This window comes from Grus americana, chromosome 25 (assembly GCF_028858705.1).
Source record: "Grus americana isolate bGruAme1 chromosome 25, bGruAme1.mat, whole genome shotgun sequence".
Classification (NCBI taxonomy): domain Eukaryota; kingdom Metazoa; phylum Chordata; class Aves; order Gruiformes; family Gruidae; genus Grus; species Grus americana.
In genome coordinates, this window is record NC_072876.1 from 777,757 (window position 1) to 786,810 (window position 9,054).

The 9,054-nt window shown below is 62.5% G+C and overlaps 1 long non-coding RNA gene across 1 annotated transcript; it reads left to right on the top strand.

Moving 5' to 3' along the window:
* Positions 1 to 3,178: 3,178 nt before the first annotated feature.
* LOC129196482 (uncharacterized) lies at positions 3,179 to 4,921 on the top strand. Its single transcript, XR_008574168.1, has 3 exons — positions 3,179 to 3,263; positions 3,538 to 3,699; positions 3,856 to 4,921. It is a non-coding gene; the product is annotated as an uncharacterized LOC129196482 (long non-coding RNA).
* Positions 4,922 to 9,054: the final 4,133 nt, after the last annotated feature.

A 9,054-nucleotide genomic window follows, 5' to 3' on the forward strand; every position in this document is an offset into this window, starting at 1 on the left:
AACCCCCGTGTGCAGTCTGAGGAGTCTTTTTTGGGAGTGTCTTTTCCAGAGTGCCCCATGGGATTGTCATCCGGGCCCCACATTGCCTTATCTGTAACCAGCCCCAGTCTGATGCCCTGCAGAGAGCTGGCTTGTGGCTCACCCTCACCCTGCTTGGGGGCCCTGGTGCTGGCTTTAGGATGTCCCTCTCCCAGCCTGTCACCGCTCCTGGCCTCACATTGCTGCAATCTCATGGCGTGGGGGTACCCCTCAACCACAGATACCCCCAGCCTGCGTTGCTGAGCCAGCCTGTGGTCCTGCCTGTCCCAGACTTTCTCTGCACCTTGTCCTGCCCACCAGCACCTTCCACCCTCATACCTCTCCCAGTCACCTGCTTCCTGAGAGGGAAATGCTCTGGGGCAAGGCTGAGTTCACGCCGGTGGTTCTGCCATGCTGGTGCAGGACAGCGATGCTGGGGAGACTCGAGGGGGGATTCCCCTCTCCATCAGCAGCATAACGAGCACACCTGGTCATTTTGCCCAGCACTGCAGGCTGAAGCCCCACATTTCTCTCTCTGCATGCTCTTGAGCTCCCCAAAAACGTTGCCTGGGCAGAAGTTGCCATTTCTGAGCCATGGGATGCGGGAGCCCCGTGCAGGGAGCTGGGGGAGCCAGCTGTCCGCAGCAGGCAGGGATGGCTGTCCCCAGCAGGCAGGGATTGCTGCCTGCACCTGGATCCTGCAGCAGCTCCAGCCTACCAGAAGCACAGCAGCCTCGGGCAGGGCCCAGGGGTGTCATGGACTAAATGGATCCATGGAGAGTAGGAAGGGAAGCGAGTTGCAGTTGGATACTGCAAACGAGGACAACACTCAGGGAAGGGATGGGGAGCAAAGAGGAACCACAGCTGTCACTACTCGGGCTGTGAGCATCCTCCTCCTCCCTTCACCTACTCAGCTTGGCCCATCCCAGGAGAGGGCAAACTGCGGTGGCTTTATCTCCTCCAACTTAAGAGATACCATCAAGAAGGGGAGAGGAGCTCCATGTCGGGGGCAGAGCTCTGCCAAACCAGTTGCCCCTCGGGGTACCACCCGGCACAGGGGTTTCTGGAGACACCCCAAAACTGCCCACCTCCCACCACCACCTCGTGTGAAGGGGAAACCCCAGCACTCCTGGAAAAGCTGGGGAGCACAGCGTGCTGCTGGGGGGGGGAAGAGGCGAGCAAGGGGAAGCCCACAGGGCTGGAAGGTTCTGCGTGGTAGCCTTCCGCCTCAACGTCACCCTTGTGTCAGTGAGGAACAAAACGAGCCCGGAGCAGGGAGCTGCCGTCAGCCTGCGGCTCATGAATGGGCCTAAGAATAGATTTCCTGTTTACCCAATGAGAAATCGCTTCTGGGGCAGAGGGCACCTGGGTGCTATTTTTACCAGCTCCTTTCTACATCCCTCCTGGCTCCCAGCCACTCTCAGGGACCACTGCCCCGCTGCAGCGTCCGTGTGTGCTGGGGGAAAGGGGCTGCTGGGGAAGAGAGGCTGCCAAGGGCTGGACGGGCACTGGGGCACCAGGGCAGGTTACTGCCGCGGCCTCGGCATCGTGCCGTCCGTGAAGGTGGCTGGCTGGGAGACAGCATCGCTCAGCTGCCCCGAGCGTCCCCGAAACAGCGTGGCAGGAGACCTAACTCATGGGGTCTTTCGTGATTCCCTCATTCCATTCCCTCCCCCCCCCCCCAAAAAAAAGACATTTTTGCACCCAAGATGTGCAGTAAATGCACTGATGAATTTTTCTCTTCCTGTGCTTTTTTGGTCACCAGTTGTATCACAGCGATGGTCAAGCAGAGCAGTTAGGCCTCTCGCATCCCCATGCAGAAAGCGAAACCCCCTGAAGAAGTCACAGTTTCCTATTCTCAAGAATGAGGAAGGCTTGGAGGCTGTTTACTGGAATCCCACCCTCCCCGCGGCCTCTTCTTGTAAGCACTGACCAAAATACATTGTGAAACCCTCACACTGCAGCTACGCTGGGGGCTGGGCCACCCCTCATTGAGAAAAACCAGCCCACAGCAAAGGGGAACGGGCGCCGGTGCGGCCGCCGCTTTGCAGAGGCTTCGTTGTCCCGCGCTCATCCCAAAACCCGGGTACCGCACCCCCGCTTGCCCCGCGCTGCGGGAAAGGGGATGCAGAGAGGTTCAAGGGCACGGAAATAGGGGGTGCATGGCGGTCCCTCCCTGCGCCCCGCTGCGGGGCTCTGTGCAGTGCAATCCCCCCCCGCACCCCAGGAAGGGGCTCGGCAGGTCCTGGGGCTGCTTCCCCCACGTGACCCCCAGGCGGGGGGTGGGATCGGGACCGGGTGGGCCCTATGAAACCCCACACCCCCAGCCTGCAGCCCTGCTGGGCCAGGGAGCTGCTCTGTGGGGTGGGGGCTCTTGCTCTATACGGACAGGCTCTATAGGGGGTTTCTCTACAGAATAGGTGTTCTGTAGGGACTGTTCTCTTGGGCGTATTCTCTTGCTTACTAATTGCAGGTCCCTATAGGGGCTGCACTCCGCTATGTGAGATGGGCTTTCCTGCTCTACAGGGGCTGGTCTCTAGAGGACGGCATCCCTGGGACAATACCTCTTGCTCTATAATGCCTGGGGTTGGGCTGTACAGGATTTGGTCCACAGGGGCCAGCCCTCTGCAGCGCGGGCTCTCGCTCTGTAGGTGTCAGGCTCCACAGGTGCATTCCCCTGCACCATCCCCTATAGGGCCGGTGACCCACAGGGGCTCTGCCGGATGATGCTGAGCGCACAGCCCCCGGGGGGCTGTTCCAGCAGCATCACCCTCACCGCAGCGCCGTGGCGCTGGGGCTGCGCAGGCCAGAGCTGCGGCAGCACGGCCTCTCCCCACCGCGCAGCCTCCGCAGCCCACGGGGGTTTCCACCGCTCCCGCCGAGCGCTTTAAATAATAGATACGCTGAGGCCGAAGGCAGCCGCGGCGGAGCCCTGCCCCGGTGCATCCCTCCCCACCATGCCCGGGTTTGCGGGGGTACGTGGGACCCCCACCTCCCCTGAGGCTGGGGGCAACCCCCTGGGTGGGGGGATTTAAGGATGGGAGATGATGCTAAATGATGCAAAATATGTGATTTCCCCCCCCCCCCCAAAAAAAAACCCCAACCCACAGCCAGGATTGTGCAACCTTAGGGCTGGGGTACCCCTGTTCTGCTCTGCATCCCCCCAAGCCTCCCAGGGAGCAACGCAAAGCAGGAGGGGGACCCGAGGATCCACCCAGCTGCACCCCCCCATTTGCATTGCACTGGTAAGGCCTCGCTGCTGGGGTGTCCCCAAGCCTGGGGGAGCCTTGGGGGGGGTGCAGCTTCCCCCTCCTTTTTGGGGATCCCTGCAGGCTGCTGGCAAAGGGCATTTCGTGCAATTGAGAACCAGGTCGTGCATCTTGGCGTCTGGCGAGGCGGGAGGTGTTTCCCAGTGGCGCAGGAATTTGCTGTTTGCGCCTGTGTGCAGGAGGCTGGGGGGAGGAAAGGGGGGGGCTGACGGTTGTTATTATTTAATTTTATTTTCTTGCCTCCATCCAGGAATCTCTGCAATGTGCCGGCTGCTCCTCGGGCGGCTGGGGCGGCCATGAGTCACTGCTGCCGCTGGAACGTGACTCAGTCCTGCTGCTCTCCCAGCAGGACATGACCAGACTGCCAAAGCCAGGGAGAAGCCCCAGCGCCGTCGCCTGCCCGCGCAGGCGGGTGAGGATGCGCGAAATCCCCCCGGAGAGCTCAGCCCCCTGCTTCCCACAGGGATATCGGCCCATCGCCGTGGCGCAGAGCTCAGGCTGGGCATCAGACTAAGCTCTTTTATTTATTTTTATTTATTTATTTTCTTTTTTTTTTTTTCCCAGACAGGAAAACCCTCTTCACCCACTCTGGCTCGCCCATCCATGGGTTGCCATCGGGCTGTGGGTACCTCCCCGGCATTTTGCTGCCCGGTCTTCCAGGCCAGGCCCTACGGGAGAGCAGGGGAAGCTCCTGGCACTGCTTCTGCCCCAGTTCCTGTGCCTCAGTTTCCCTGTCCGATGGGGCACGGAGATTTCCCCGTCGGGGAGTGGGACCGGGGTTACTTCAGATTGTGCTTTGAGGAACAGCAGCTCTGGGGGATTATTATTAACATTAATATCCAGGCTCGGTCAGGGCTCAGGTGGCGGGGAGGGCGTGAAGCAGCCCTGAGTCACAGGGCAGCAGCCCTGCGCTGAGCACCGACACTCTCGCTGCACCCCAGGGCTGCGACAACCAGGGGCTGAGGCCGCCTCGTTCATCTCACCCGGGGCTGGATGATGCCGGACACGAGCCCTCCTCATCCTCACGCTGCTGCTGCATGAGGAAACGGGCTCCTGGGGTGGAAGAGCTGCGGAGGCGGCCACGGGGCAGAGCTGAGCACTGGGATGCTTGTCACACCTCAGGCTGTGTGGTGCCTCCGCGGCCGCAGCTGCCTCTGTCAGCCATGATTGAAAGCCAAGCTGGGCTGGCAGGCCTTCTCTGTGATCTTGTTAATTAAGAAATACATTTAATTAGCAGCACCCCAGCTGTGACTCAGCTAATCATCATGATCGAAACAAGAGCCGGACTCCAGCGCCGGGGCATGACAGCACCAAAGCCCCCCTCGGTAGCCACGAGCCCCTGGCTCTGCCGTGGGAGCCCATCGCCCGCCAGGCACAGCCTGACACCCCCCTGGGGTTTTGGGGTGAGTTTTCCCCTGGGCTGGAGGCAGGTTGGGGCTGAGACCGTCCCCGTGCAGCACCTCGCACACGCAGGGTGTCACCCCCACCCGGGGCAATTACCCATTGCCACGCTGTGAATAATCATATTAATAACCCATTTACCGTGCTATAAATATCCTCGATAATAACAGCCTGGGCTTTCCAGGAATAGATCATCAAAAATGCGGGAAAAGCCATTCCCACCCTGGCCTGGGTTGCAGATGGGGAAACTGAGGCACGGCTGGTTTCGGGCATGACTCTCTCCTGCTGCACCAAGCCGTCTGCCAGGCAGCTGTGGAATTTGCTCCCGAATAAACCGTCATGTAAATGAGCCCTTATGTATATTTATAGGCGCCGTCCTGCCAGCTGGAATGTAATAGGGGAGAAAATAAACTGGGAAACTGCCCGGAACAGGAGGGCGGTGCTTCACACCTCGGCCCCACGCCCCACAAGGGGTGTCTGTCTGTCCCCGGTCTCGGGTGCCCAGCCCTGCACCCCAGGGTGCCCGGGTCCTGGGGTACCCCGGAAGCCAACACAGGGTGCTGTGCTCTGGGGTGTGTAAATCTGGGGGTGTGTCCAGCAGTGGGGGTGGGGGTGGCAGCAGATGAAGCTGTGGTGCGTTTGGCATCCCTTGCGCGGGGTGGGGCTGGCACGAGGGGTCCCTCCCCGCTCCGCAGGGCCCGGGTGGCACCTCAGTCCCCAGAGCTCACGATGGGTGCTCCTTCCCTGTGATGTGCACGCATGTGTGCGCACATGCATGTGCATGGGTGTGCGTGCATGGTGGTGCCACGCAGGCGCTGCAGGACGCAGAGCACCCACCCAGCAGGAAGCCAGGGCAGGGGTGGCCGTGGCAGCAGGGCCGGCGGCAGCACCCATGGCAGGGGAGCAGAGCCCAGCACCCGGGGGTGCCCTCGCCTGGATTTCCCGCAGCCTCTGCAGCAGCGCTGGGCGGGGGAGCGGGCGGCAGCTGGCGGGAGCGAGGCCGATTAGAGATGCAGACAGCGCCGCTCGCCTAATGTCTTCCTGTCTCGAGAAGACAGCAGCAGCCCATGCAGCCCCTCTGCCACCAGCCTCACCTCGACACCCCGCACCTCGGTGGGTGCCCCGTGCCAGGGTGCAGCCCCCTGCCTGCATCTGGCTTTTCGGAGCACGGGGGCAGCGGGTGGCACGGGGATGCGCGGTCCCTCAGGTACCAGCAGCCCGTGAAGGGATGCAATGGCGCCAAGGCCAGGCGTGACCCTGCCGCCATCCTGGGGGGTGTTTCCTCCCCGAAAAGGGAGGGTGGCGAGGCCGGGGGTTTGCCGAGCAGGGATGCTGGCAGGCCTTCGTGCTGCGGCATCTCTCCTTTCCTCCCTCCCTCCTGCTGCTCCCGAGCACTCGCCATCGTGATTCCCTGCAACGGGCTAAAAATATCCCCGGGAGCTGCCGCCGCACACCGGCACTTGGAGGTGGTTATAAATAACCCGGGGGGGGGGGAAGCTTGCGCTGGCCCCGCGTTGCTCCGGCCCTTCCCAGCTGCTGTGGGAGAAGGTCGGAGCCCCCATCCTCTCTGTGATGCTGGAGGGGGGGATGGACAGATGGAGGCATGCAGGGAAATGGGGATGGAGCAGTCTCTGCCCCTTGGCCGCGTGGGGGAACTGAGGCACCGGTGGGCACAGGTGGGGCTCTGCGGAGGGGGGGAGGTGAGGGGAGGCGATGGGCCGGTTTGCCCGTGATGCCGGGGATGGCAGGGCTGGGACACACACACCCCCCACCCCCCCCCCCGCGCTCATGTCACTCTAAGTCACATCCGTCTGCCTCAGATACATCCCTCTGCATCAGACCCGTCCCTTTGCAGCAGCTCCATCCCCCTGCAGCAGAACCAGCCTCCCGCATCCGACCCGTCCCTCTGCGCTGGATCTGTCCCTTCGCACCAGCTCCATCCTGCTGCCTTGGATCCATCCCCCTCCATCGGATCCAGCCCCAGACCAGGACTGCCCTTCTCTTCCCGTACCACTCTCCGCAGGGTGGGGGACAAGCTCTGGGGACCGGCCCTGGGGATCTGCCCCCTCGGCTCCCACCTCTCCATCCCGCAGGGCCCCGCTTCCGCCTCTGATCCGTGCACTGAGCTGGGGCAGTTCTCATGCCTGCGCACCTCGGGCAGCGCTGAGTCATGGCTGGCTTCCACCACGGCTGCAGGGAACGGGCTGCGGGAGGGGGGTCCCGCGCAGGAAGGGGGGGGCTCGGTTTGGCTCATTGGGGCCAAGCGTCCCGGGTGACCCCCCGCCCTCCCTCCTTCCTCGCTCTTGCTCTCACCGCGTCCCAGCCCACCCCGACGGAGCTGCCAAAGCACAGGGCAAACGGGGACAAGCCGGGAGAGAGAGTGATTTTTGCAAGCGTTTATTTTCCTCCATCAAAATCCACCAGCCGGAGAAAGCAGCGGCGGGGGGGGGAGGATGGGGAAACCCATCAGGTTTCACGGGGGATGCTGCCGCCCCCCGCACCGGCGCTGTATTTATTTCACCTCTCCCTGCACCACATTTCATGTCGGCCCCGTAACGAAGCTGGGTAATAAATATTGTCGGCGTGCTGGTAAGCGGTGAATCACCACCCGCTCCCGGCACTGACACGCTGTCACCGCCGCCGCGGCACACGGCGTTTCTGTCCCCAGCCCTGGCCCTTTGCCAGCCCGCCGGGTGCCCGGGCAGCGAAGCCCCCACCGTCCCCAGCTCCACGCCGCAGCCGGGCCACCGGGCAGTTTTGGCCACAGCGCAAACACGTTTGGCCGCATTCCCCTGGCTCCCACCCCGGGCCGGTGCCGGGAATCAGCTCCAAAAAACATGTTTTGTGGAAGGCACCCACTAGGTAGTAACATTTCGCCGGCTGATGGGAGGCTGCGGGAGACGCAGGGATGCTGCTGCCCCCCCGACGCTGGGGGCATCCCCGCGCCGAACCCCATGGTCACCCCATCCCTGCGTTGCCCTCGCTGTGCCTAACTGGTCCCAGTGGCTTCATCCGACTCTGGGGCAGACCTCCCCAATTTTCCAGCTCCACGTCCCCCCGCAAACACCCCAACACCCACCAGCCCTAGGTCCTGCCCCCTCCCTGCTGCCTGCACCCATCCTGCACCCTTGGGCCTTGGCCAGCCGGTCCCTGTGGGGTGGAGGGGGACCCCGACCCCGCTGCAGTTTCCCTCCCCGCTGGGTCAGCGCGTCCCCAGTTGAAGAGCCAAAGCAACATGTCTGTAAAGCGCAACCGCTGGCAGGATGCCCCGGGCTCGGGGAGCACCTCCCACCCAGCCCCCTCCAAAGCGTCTCTCCAGGGACCCCAAACCCACCCCAGACCCCAAACCCAGCCTGGGTCCTGTTACTGTAATGGGGCCAACACATCTGGGAGGCACATCTGGAGCCATGCATCCCCTCCAGCTTGGTGTCACCCGTGGTGACGGCTGTCACAGCCCATCCCAAGTGCCACCAAAGTCTCGTGGTCCCTGGGACCTGGGGGGGTGGCAGCAGCAGAAGCTGGAGTTCAAAGTCCCCCCGAGCGGCTGATCCCCTCCACAAGTTACAGAAGGTCCTTGGACCTCGTGAGCAGCTGGTGTGAAGCTGTAATTACCTTAATTAGCTCTGGGATTGCATTCCCTCCCCGTGCTAATTTCGTTTCTACAGTAACCAGCCCGAGAGGTGTGCGTGTGCTCAGAGCGAGACGGAGACAGGAGCCCCGGCAGCCAAAGCGGGCACCCCGAAACCAACCCCGAAACCAGGGGCCACCCCCAAAATCCCCATGCCTCAGGGGCTCAGCCAGCCCCGCTCTCCCTGTGCAGAGGTTCACGAGTCTCCACGGTGTTTTCCACCATCCCAACGGGGGTGATTTGCTGCCGGCAGCATCCGTCCAGCTCCAGGGAAGCGACGGTCGGGGGCAGCAGGACCAGAGGCTGACAGTGCCAAACGCACCGGTGGGTTAAGGAGCAGGCAGAGCCGGGGCTCGTTCCTCGCTGCTGATATTTGCTGTAACCCAATATCCCCCTGATGTAAGAGCCATTTGGGAGGAAACCATAAAAGCTTCAGGAAATGGGTATTAATTCACATCGTGGCAATAAAAGGAGAGGAGGGCTCCCGGGCAGCACGGCCGCCTCGGGGGAGCGAAGGCAAGCAGGGCTGGGAGCACAACCTCTGCCGGGCAGCAGCCGGGCCGTCTTGGAGTGGACCTGCCCCCGTAATTGGGAATTAAACCCCCCCTCCGAATCTTTTTGGTTGCAAAGCAGGGGTCTGGAAGGTGGGAGCACCGAGGTCTCGCCCAGCTGTGGGTGAAGCATTGCCGGCCCCTTGAGTTGAGCATTTGTTTGGAGCTGGAGCGTGGCTTGGGGCGA